The following is a 12,032-nucleotide window of genomic DNA, read 5'->3' on the forward strand; positions in this document are numbered from 1 at the left end:
TGAGACAGAACAATCTTCTCCACTCCATTAGATAGGGGTGCCAACCTTCTGGTTTCTAAAGTGGCAGGGCTTCTGAGGTAGTCTTTAAAATAGAGGAAAGAGAAAGGGGAAGAGAGGGAGGGAATGTGTGTCACTCAAAACAATTTACCAACATACGCAATGGAAAGAAGATGGAGCTATTCCAAAAAGATGAAGCTCCTTGGGACAGGGACCATCATTTTGGTTTGCGTTTGTGCAGCACCTAGCACAGTGGGGACCTACTCCATGAGAGGGGCTCCTGGGAACTACCACAGGATGATGATAGAGAGGAGGAAGAGGAAGAGGAAGAGGAAGAGGAAGAGAAGACTGGAGCTGGACAAATACTATATCAGAAAAGTTAACTGCTTCTTTCTGTTCCTGAACCATCCACAGGCAGTTCACAATTTCTTGAATTTATTCATTAGCGGAAGGGTTTTTTTTTTTTTTTTGCCAAAACAGTTTTGGTAAAAAAAATGGTGCTTGTTTCAAATTGGAGCTGTATGGACTGGGCACAGAGGGTCGGTGTGTCTCCATATTGATACCACTCCTCTCATTCTGTTATCTAAACGCATGGAAACATGCTGGTTCTGTTCCATGGCTGGATGAATAAGAGTCGGTTCCTGGGGTGACTACATATGCATTTGAAATTTGCTTTTTGTGGACATGCTCCAACATTCCTTTAGAATTCACCAGTTTTCATTAACATTCCTCCCAGTAAACTAATTCATTAGAATATTCACAAGAAATCAATGCAAGCAAAGCAACTTCATTCCTTAACCCTCTCTCCCCAAACCTAATGATTATTTGAGGAAATCTTTTCCCCCAGGATTTGCCAGCAGTGGTCACACTATTTTGAGACCTAAAAATGGGACAGCCCTAGGAAAATGTAAACCTGCTTAGAGTGTCAGTTCTTTGGGGGAAGGACCATCTTTTTGTTCTGTGTTTGTACATCACCTAGTACAATAGGGACATGGTCCATGACTGGGCTCCTAGATGAGAATGAAGCACAAATAGCCCTTCCTGAGAATCCTGACCTGATTGTTAGAGGGGCCCTGTAAAAAGTATTAGGGGTGCCAAAGACAACCCTGTCTCTGTAGCATTTCTATCCCTCTCGAGATAAGGGTTTGTGTGTGGAAAATGTCTTCTTTACCAGCTCGTCATTCCATCATACTCCTCTCTGGGCTTGATTCTGCCCTCGCCATCTGGAATGAACCCCCTTCCCACATGCCAATCAAAGGGAGCTGTGCTGCACAAGCAGGACTGGACTTTTAGATCATGTAACAGTTGGAAGCGGAGCATGGCAAAAAGCAGACAATTAATTAACAGCAAATGTACAGTTAATGGGGCTTCCCCCCGACCCTTTCCTACACAATTTGTCAAAATGATTTCATAGAAATTTAGCTGATGGGGCACTAATTGCAGATGGTCCATCTTGCTCTGGATTTTCTTTCCCTTTCAGAACAGAAAGCTGATATTTCATTCTCAGATTTGGAATTAACTGCACATTTGGGGGATAGAGATTGGGGGAGGGGAATATATTACTGCTCTTGCCCCTGCCCAAAAAATAGGACATCCAAGAACTGTAAGTAAAATAACAACAACATACAGAACTGACATAACACAAACCCGTCTATAAATATTCCTTTATTGCCTTTGTGTTCAGCTAAATACACAGCAGAAAGTCCTCTTAGGCTACGTTAGAGACTGTAATAAAGGCAGGCGAGGGAAGCAGGCCAAGTTGACTATTGGGGATGTAATTGCTGTATGTCATGTTGTTACGGAGTACGCTTGACAAACCCCTGACGTTGCTCTGCTTCCCAAAATGCTGCAAAATAAGAAAAGGGCTGTTAAATTTTTAGTGTTTTTTTTTTTTTTAAAATTGCTCTAATATTAAAGGAGGGAAAACAGCTGTTTACAGATTTAAAAGGCATTTTCTTGGTGAGCAGCCTGATTGCTTTCAAAGGTGCAGAGAACTATTAAAAGGCAAACCAGAAGAGAACCTGCTCCAGTGGTGGGCCCGGTGCTGAGTGCTCCTTGTTTGAAGTTAGCTTCTTGGAGGCCCCGGGTCAGCAGAGTATTTGAGCATGTGCTTAACTTTAAATATACGATTATGTCCCAATGAAGTCACATGCCTGGGTGCTTTGCCAAATTGGGGCCAGAAGATGCTCAAGTATCTCACAGGATTGGGCCAACTGTTAAACGCTACAGCATGACCTAAACGCATCCCAAGGGCAATGCAGCATCTCCACTCCTTTGGAAGTGCTCAGCAAAGTTTATCCCAAATCCCACACTTACGTTGTAACCTTAATACTATGTGTTGGATGCCACCACGATTCAGTAACCCAGGGCAGTGGCTTTGTCAGCACATTTCCCATTTGAGCTTACAGTCATTTTTCATTTACAGGTTCTGGCCTAGCAGACCTAGTGGAGACAGGCTGCCGGGTGCTGAGAGCTTGCTGAGCCTTTTGGTGTAGACTCTGCTGGAGCAGCCATTAAACAGTGCTAGATCCTGTCTATCAGACACACGATAAGTGCCCCACTTTTTCCTTCATAACTTGGGGAGTTTCCTGACATTCAAGGCAGTTCAGAAAGTTTGGGAGTGTTTAGACGCTATTATAATGCTAATAAATAACTAGATCAGAATGGTAGAGTCAAGCCCCATTGTGCTAGGCACTTCATAAAAGAGAGTCCCTGCCTTGAAGAGCTTACAATCTAAGAGATGAAATGACTTGCTAGGTCATGCCGCAGGTCAGTGGCAGAACTGGGACCAGACCCCAGTTCCCAATCCAGTGCTCTATCCACTAGACTCTGCTGCCCCCAACATTTGGTAATTGTTCTAGAAATCACACAATAAATACTGAACAGTCAGAGGTGAAAGGCCAGCTTCCCCTAAGCCCATTGCCAGTCTCTGAAAATGGGAATTCTCCAAGCAAAGTAGGATGCATGGCAAGAGGAAGCAGAACCTAGGTCACTGGGTCCAAACCAGCCTAGGTCACTAGTGACCAAAATCTTTACAGGGTGGTGGTTGTTTTGCAGCATGTAAAATGAGTTAGTGGGTCTCAGTGCGGCTCTTAGTGGGAAGACACATACTCCACAAAGCTGCACCACCCCTACTTCATTGGCTGCCTCAGCAGAGAGGCCAAAGACTGAAGGAACCTGCAGACTGAACTCTCTCTCACCCTTCGTGGTGGTCTCTCCAGATCAGGAGGGAGGCCCCCACATGAGGCAGTGCACGGAGGAAATTCACCCGACTGCCGCTGCCCATGCTGTACGTGTTTTGAGGACCATGTCATTCTCCAGCGCTGTCAATCTAGCACCTGGCACTAAATACACATCTCAAAATAAATAGATAGTGTAAACAGTAATAATAAAGGGAAACAGTGATGGGCAAACAGAATCCAGCTGTGAGGGGAGCAAATCCTGGAGCTTCACAACTTTCCCATCCATCCATGAAGCAATTCACTAATTTTATTGAAACCAGATCGTCTGCCTCATCTTGTATGGGTTGCTTCAGCCAATTCGTCACGTCTAGCAGGCCTCCGGGGGCTGGCCCAGCATTGGAAGGGGAGCTGAGAAGATGATGGAAATGATGCAGGCCGACTGATTTTCCCAATCAGGGCATTGTCCATGTTCCCTCTTTATTTTTTTATATTGAGCTATTTCCACGAATTGGGAAGAGCATCAGAGACTCAGGGTTTGTGGCCCATTGAGTCCTACAAAAGATGCTCCTACATCTTTGCTTCCTATTCTTTTCTCCATACTATTTAAGTCCTTCCATTTCACTTATACCTGTGTCCGATTTGCAAAGATTGAGATCAGAACCATTCATTTTCTGGTTATGCAATATGAGTGTGTGCGCATGCATGGGCATGCGTATTTGCATGGCTGTCTCCTGCAGGATGCAATGTGTATCACACTCCTAGTATGTATTTGTTTCAATTCCCTATGCTTAGCTGATGTGAAAGCCTGTGCTTTATAAAAGTCCTGAATCAGTTCTGACCTGCATGGAGCATGTACAGGCTTAGCAGACAGCTGTGGTATCTGTGAGTAGACGCAGCCAAGAATTGCTAGTAAATCCATGTGAGTGATGGCAGCTTTCCCGGGAGTTGTCAGGAAGACAGCAATGGCTAGACTTGTTCTGGGACCATGATATTCACTCCCTTGAATCTTCCAGTAGGAACTGGGGAACTGCCCTTAGTGCTGTGAGAACAGAAAGAAAAAAGACATTACCTACTTTAAAACAGAACTAGAGAACAGTGTCCTACTGGGAAGGCAATCGTTTTATTAAGTTCTGCCTATAATACATCCTGGTCCTCTCTAGGAAAAAAAGGACCAAGAACTCTGAATTTAACCTAACTCCACAATGAAAGCTGGTCACAAAATACAAGAAGTGATTCATAAATATTTTCATGAATCAAAGTAGTGGCATCTAGGCCACTCTCATATTATGCATGAACATTATTATCTGAATTGTGATGGTACTCAAAAGGCCCAGTCTATATCTGAACCCCATTGTGGAGGGAGGTGTACAAATACATGGACAGATGTGATGCCTGTCTCATCGGGCAAGATGCAACGTGTCAGTGTAAAATACAGTACAAAGGAATGGAGGACATGGTCAGTGATAATAAGATCACAAGTTTATCCAGGTTAGTGACATGCACAACTTCATGGTTTCAGACCACCTGAATTTAAAAATAAGTAGATAAACAAAACCAGCAGGCACAGAGAGTTATTTCCCTTCATTGAAGATTATAAAAACTTTTAATAGTGTTTCATCAAGGACAGTGAGGTAATTTTCACAAATGGCTACATATTTTAGCACGAACAATTATGCACCTCAAAATCATACTGGTATGAATCATTTGTGGTTCTCAAGTTTCACTCAGCCAACCAGTAAGCAGAGAAACACCATCATGTGATATAGGTGACCAGTTGTCATATTCCATGAACAAAGGGATCCATTTACAAAAACCTGCCCCTGCCCCTCCCACCTATCCACACACTGCCATTTGCTTGTATAAACTCTTGGGCAAATGCTAACAAATAAACGCATTTGCAGATAGTTGGATGATTGCCTGAAGGATTCACAAGCAAAGAAATGGGGTAAGTTCACCAGATAAATGATTGGCAATGAATGATGCCTCCAGCGCTAATGACCACATCTGGGCATGTCTGTGGAAATGCAGAGCACCCAGGGAACAGAGGGAGGAGCAGGATTTCTGCCTTTTGTATTTAAACTTTGCTGCGTTCCTTTCCTGACCCATGACTGCGACTAACATGAAAGTAAATAATTTTTTAAAAAGAAAAGCCAAGCATTGAAACACGGCTTTGAGCCCTACGTTCTCTCTCCTGTCTCTGAACGCAGGGGCAGGATTGTGAGGGCCGAGGAGAACAAACACCTCACCTAACTCAATAGCGAGTTTGCTGAGCATCCCGAGAGCGCCACTGCTAGGCTTACATTGGAGTCCTCATCAAAGCTCTTCAGCTGGAAGCAGGCACATGGGCTGTTTCCATCTGCCCTTGCCAACACTCACACAGGGCAGGGCAGGTTGCGTAGTGGCCTTTCCTGTCCCACTCCTTTGCATTACAGCCATACTGTCACTGCCAGTTTCTTCCTGACAACTCCTTATTGAGGCATGTAGGCTGTGTACACCTCCCACCTCCCCGCCTATGCTGGAAAGTTCAGCTCAGTTTTGGAGCTGCACTTTAACAGACCAGAGAACATTTCACAATTTATGGAATTGGGCAATTGATTTCAGATTCTTAAAAGCAGCTCTACTAAACGATTAAGCAGAGAAAGCCAGGCACCATGTTTTCTTTCTTCTAGCATGAGCCTCTGAACCCATAGAAGCAGTTCATGGTACTCAATGGGGGTGCAAACCTTTCCTTCCCAGGACAAAAGTTTACCAGAAATAACTTGTTAAAAACTAGTAGAATGTCACTCTAGGCACAACTTTCACCGAAGAGACAATAGTGATCTCATGAGTGAAACTCTAAGCTATCATATTTCTTTTTAATTCAATGGAAGCAGGGTTTAAAAGTACACATTGTCAGAATAGAGACTATGTGGAGAAAAAAACCACCTATTCTAAAAATCACCTCCCTGCCTGTATTCTAAATTATATCTGCTGACTTTACTGGCTATAAATAGGGATTACTACATTTTCACTCCAGCTGCCTGTAAGCTTCCAAGCAAGCTGAACACTGGAGAGTGAAAATGAGTTCAAACTGTTATGTGAAACTGACAAGCCTAGATTCACTATACCAACTGAAAGAACAAAAAATATCAACCAGTATAAATGGCATAAATGAGATTAAATTAAAAGAAACCCTCACATCATCAAAGTGATTATTAGTTTAGTTAAGGAGTTTTTACAATATATATTAGGGCCTTATACAAATCCGGTATAAACCCATTGAAGTCAGAGGAATCAAACCAAGCACAAATGTGACCTGTAATGTATATCTTGATTGCTCCTTTAATTAATGCCCCATTGACCACTTTTTCTTGTTTCCTCAGCTCACTGTGGGGCTGAACTATATTCACACAGTAGTAGTAGTACTCGCCTCGATCAGCTCTGAAGACGATCCAAAGTCCCCCAGAAACACAAACAGCAGCAGACTTGGATTTGATTGACTTTTAAATTTAAATAAATAGAAGTCTAGCAGGACTGTGGAGAGAGGGCTGCCACCTGCAGGCCTCTGATGTGTCAGGTTCTCTTCTGAAACCTCTGTTAAACTGAAGATGATCATGAGAGAAAGCCCATAATCAGGGCAACAGCCTCATGAATACTTCATCAGGCCAGCATCCCTCAGAGTGATTCATGCATCACTTACCGAAGAGCCTTGGCTTCTTCTCTGAAACCCTCCAGAGACCATCTAGATTCATATTCTTGGACCAGACAGTGGAAGTGAAGTTGAGAAACTTTGACAGGTTTCAGAGTAACAGCCGTGTTAGTCTGTATCCGCAAAAAGAAGAACAGGAGTACTTGTGGCACCTTAGAGACTAACAAATTTATTAGAGCATAAGCTTTCGTGGACTACAGCCCACTTCTTCGGATGCATTGACGTGCACTGGCGAAGCTGTGGGGAAGCCCTGGATTAGGATACCTGTAGGGGCTTCAGATCAGGATTAAGGGGCATCAGAAGAATGAAGGGATTGGGAAGGAATCCAGGACTGGGATAGACAGTATGCGGTAAGACTGCATTTATACCCACTGCTTTTGGGCTACAAGCAGTCTTCTTCCTAAACATGGAAATTTACCCAAATAACAAAAAACGTTTAAAAGGAGAACTGTGAGCAGTAGAAGAAAAATCGTCATTAAAGAACATGGGCTCCCTTTGGTGTTTCTGGCCCCAGGGCTTATAATTCCTGCTGCTGTAGGAGGAGGAAGATGACAAAGAGATATTCACACTGGGTACCCTTAGGGCATCAGACCTGTAAATTCCACAGCAGTGGAACCGGAGCTGTTCCTCATCTATTGTGCGTGGACAGATGTGCAGAGGATGCTATGACAGAAATACTGAGCTTAATCATCTTGTGTGATTCCTGGAGAAATGCAAAGCATTAGCTTATTAGTGTTGCTAAGAAACAAGAGCTAGCACCCAACTTAGTCAAACAAAACAAGCCTGAGACTGATACTTGAAAAATCAACGGCATCTTCAAATGTTGCTCTTGTTTCTTTGCCCCCTGATTGCATATTGAAAGTGTGCCGTCTCTTTTAGAAAGGTTCCTGGGCTTGGTGGAGGGTCCATGCCGTCCTAGCCTCTGGGATTGTCACTGACAATTCCACTTGGTGCTCTCAATCACGTCGCAGGAAAGCAGCTGTCAGGCTCGCGCAGATTTCACTTGAAAGTCAATCTCCCTTTTGCTAAACGAAGAGATCTTAGTATTCATAGAAAATGGGGATTTGTATATTTATTTATTTGTTCACAGGGAGCACAGATCAAGGGGCAGGATGGCTGTCTGGGCCAGGGTGGAGGGAGAGGGACCCAAACCAGCAGGTCTCCTTACATAAGGCACACAAGTAATCTTGTTTCTATAAAAAGAAATTACTCAGCCATATTTGAATAAAGCTCCTGGCAGCAAGATAACAGCTTAATCCTGCCTGCCACTTGCTACACAGCAAAATTTCCAGAATACTAGGCCTAAACCAGTATGCAATCCACGTTCTGCTACTGCTTTCCCCATCCCTGTTGCCCCCAGCTCAGAGAGACCATTGCTTAGATAGCATGGGGATAGGAGCAATAAAATGATATAAGACGACAGACAGAGCCTTTTGACATCAATGGAGCTGTTGTCACTTATGCCAGGAGTTGAGTCTGAACTAGTGTACCCTCATTTTTCTACCTTCCCAGGCTATTTTTAAGATTAGGGAGATCATTTTTTCATAAATACCCCCTCAAACAATCCTGCAGAAAAATCCCTCCTTTTTTAGGAAACAAATGTAAATGAAAATAAATTATGAATAATGAAAACTGCAATGTGTATCTATTTACATTTGTTTTCATCTCAGCACATGTAAATTAGCTCAGACCTTACTCAATCCTCCCTTTATAGAATCACAGATCTCAGAGCTGGAAGAGAACGATCAGACTACTCATGTGATTTCCTGGGGGGCCAATACAGGTTTCCTTCTGCCCCCTCCCATCCAAAGGGTCGATGTTGCCAGTTTCTCCCTTTGTTCCTATGCATCCAATCCAACCAGAAAACTCAGGGCAGAGCTTGGCTTCTTATTTTTAGTCCCTTATTAAATGAGGCTACATGGGAGGACCCAAATACCCCTGTGGTGGATATGCTCAGATGTGGACATATTTCTTGAGTTTGGGGGGAATGGGGAAGAGCCATGGTCCCCACACCTCCACAATGTACATTTAGTACACCTCTACCCCGATAACGCTGTCCTCGGGAGCCAAAAAATCTTACCGCATTATAGGTGAAACTGCATTATATCGAACTTGCTTTGATCCGCCGGAGCGCGCAGCCCTGCCCCCCTGGAGTGCTGCTTTATCGTGTTATATCTGAATTCGTGTTATATCGGGTCGCGTTATATTGGGGTAGAGGTGTACATAATTCAACAGCGACCTCCCCTCTTACTAAGGAATCCCCTTCCCCTCTCTATTTGATGTGATAATATCCTCATCCAGGTTGCTAACTGACTCCTTCAGGCAACGTGCATCACTTCACCACACTCTCTCTAGCTCCAGGAATAGCTGTCATCTAAGATGGACTCTACTGGGGGAAACCAGCCATGATGGAAATGCTGTTTGAACAGTCCTGGAGACAGGGTGGTGGGCATAAGCATGAATGGCCTGAATAGAATGTAGAGAAGGGCCAATGAGTCATTCGTTTCTCCAGAGTGTGTCCCATCTGCTGCCATACAGTAACATTGGGTTAGCCCTTAGTGACAGAACACCCTTAGGGTCCACACTGAGCATGTTGATCCCACAGAATCCAGGGATCTTAGCCAGAATGCAATGATAGGTCTGTGATAAGAGGGGGCAATGTGGAGTCACCTGGGGCCTGTTCACAATCTACTCATGTTTTCACTATTTGGCTCAGTCAAGGTTTTATATGAAATCTAGTTGAAACTAATTAGAAATCAGAATGTCTTTGCTGAGTAGAACTGGTTGGGAAACAATTTTCCAGACCCGCGAGAATTTGAGATTTCAACAAAAGTTCCTGTCCCAAATTGGGATGAAAAGTCAAAAATCATGAAAGGTTTTGCAAGCCAAAAATAAAAACAAACCTGCCCCAAAATACAATAAAAATTGGCTTAATCAAACTATTTAGTTTTGATGTAGACTTTTTAGTTGTTTTTACTATACATTAAATTTCAAACCAAAAAGTCATTTCGAACCAAAAACTGGAACTTTTTTGTTTCGACAGAGCTGAAACAGGATGTTCTGCAAACTTCGAAACTTTTCTTCTACATTTTTTCAGTATAGGAAATTCAAGGAAACCGACCCTATCCCACACAAAGTTCTGATTTCAACAAATCAGTGTTTTCTGACCAAAGAAAAGGTTTGCTGAAAGATTCCCGACCAGCTCTATTACCAAGTCTGCTCACGACAGCTGGTGTGGCTCAGTGTACTAGTGGTGGGATAGGGAGTTTTTCACATCTAGGGCATCACTGAGTTAAGGTCAGCCCAGGATAGTAGCTTGCCTAATGGCAGTTCTGCTGCTTAGAAGAAATGAATTTGTGGGAGGTAGGGAGGCATCTCCACTCAGTTCCCAGGAAACGGGCGCCCTTATCACACAAACCACCACAACTGGCCTTTTCCTTTTGGTCTCAGCAGAGAGGTCCTGGAGCGAATGGGGCACAGAGAATATGCTCCCCTCTACTTCCAGCTCACAGTTGAAGCAGATTGCAGGGAAGTGTGGGGAAAAACAACTTGCCCAGGTCATCCCTGTTCTGTGGTTAGCTACAGGAGTGAAATTCCCAGAGCTCTTCCTTCCCACATCCACTTTGTCCATTTCCAGTAGAGACCTACTTCTGTCTAATGTTACAAAGCATTTTGCACTAGACTCATGATTCTCCTCTGCTGCCTAGGGACAAGCTGCAATGATACACCACTCTGTACGTGTGGTGGAGAGAGAGCAGCTCGCCTTTCTGGGGCGAGCATTGCGACCCTGGGGTGTATCCGGTGACAGTGAGCACAGCCAGTTTGCTGACTTGAATTATTTATTGGCAGTGCTGTGGCTTTTGTTACTGTCAGGACTCTGGGATTCAGTTACTTGACTGGTTTAGAGTGTCCCCCATGTGGGTAGCAGTAATGGAGGACCGTGTGGCGCTTTTCACAGTAACAGACTATTGAACGCTGCTGAGAGTGAGCCTGTTGATAACTGGGCTTCTGGGCAAGTGGGTGAGGGGCCTACTGCTCCTGCCAGCCCAGAGAATGCATGCAGTGGAACTACCAGAAACAAGACAGAAACCACTGATTCATTTCACAGAGACCCTGGAGGGACCTGTTCTAGGGATTAGCCACAATGGTTTCAGCGTTGATGGGCACTTAAGGTTGCCAACCCTCCAGGATTGTCCCAGAGTCTTCAAGAATTAAAGACTATGTCATGTGACGAAACCTCCAAGAATACATCCAACAAAAATTGGCAACCCTACCTTTAACAGAAGATAGCCATGGCCAAAAGGATCATGGTGCAGAGGCTCTCAAGCTGCTGCTCTGCACATTACCTAAGAGGAGATGGGTCATCTCTCAATAAATGACTAGTTTAGAAGGTATTTTTTAAGGCCTGCTTACACTTCCAGCCAATGTAACAAATATCAGACAATAACATCTGCTGGCTGTTTGGTGGTTTCTGTGAGATGAATTGGTGGTCCCAGTCCAGTTCCTAGGGAGTGGATGCCTGAAAGTCACACTGTTACTTCTGACACTTAATGGAGACTCTCCTCTAGCTTGCATGGGCAATTTTAGATCTGAAAATCTCTAGTTCAAGATCCAGCAGAGCTGGATTGTGATGACTGTGCCCCCAAAACTCACGCAAAACAGGTGAGGGCCCACCAGAAGTGTCAACCCCCAGGAGATTGCATCATGAGCAATTCTCCAACTTCACCCAGGGCCGACAAGTGGGGGGAAAGCCGGTACAAATTACCAGGCCCGGCAGTCCGGAGGGGGTCCGGGGCCCAGCTGCTCCCCTCTCTCATCGGCCCTGTTTAGCCAGTGCAGTCTGGAAGGGGGCCCGGGGCCTGGCTTCCCCCGCCCCCTCGTCGGCCCTGTTTAGCCAGTCTGCTCTTGCTGGGGGGCCCGAAAAATTTTTTTCACTGGGGCCCAAACCCGCTCTCGGTGGCCCTGACTTCACCTTGCACAGCATTTCAAGAGATCACCTCTCTCAGGCCCATACTTGTGTCTGCCCCCATTACGGCCTGGGTTTTTAAACTGGTTGTCAGAGGCTGTGCATCTTCCCTGCTTAGTACCCCGCATAAATATTTGACTTTATGCACCAAGTCACATCTCCCTTAAAACAGAGGAGATTGGAAAAAAAGCAGCAACAC

At 44.5% G+C, this 12,032-nt stretch overlaps 1 long non-coding RNA gene across 1 annotated transcript; it reads right to left on the reverse strand.

Annotated features, from left to right (window-relative positions):
- Positions 1–1,681: 1,681 nt before the first annotated feature.
- LOC117883225 lies at positions 1,682–6,943 on the reverse strand. The gene is made up of 3 exons (XR_004647210.1): positions 6,859–6,943; positions 3,198–4,218; positions 1,682–1,843 (listed from the first exon to the last, which is right to left on the reverse strand). It is a non-coding gene; the product is annotated as an uncharacterized LOC117883225 (long non-coding RNA).
- Positions 6,944–12,032: the final 5,089 nt, after the last annotated feature.

Source organism: Trachemys scripta, chromosome 9, assembly GCF_013100865.1.
Source record: "Trachemys scripta elegans isolate TJP31775 chromosome 9, CAS_Tse_1.0, whole genome shotgun sequence".
Classification (NCBI taxonomy): Eukaryota; Metazoa; Chordata; order Testudines; family Emydidae; genus Trachemys; species Trachemys scripta.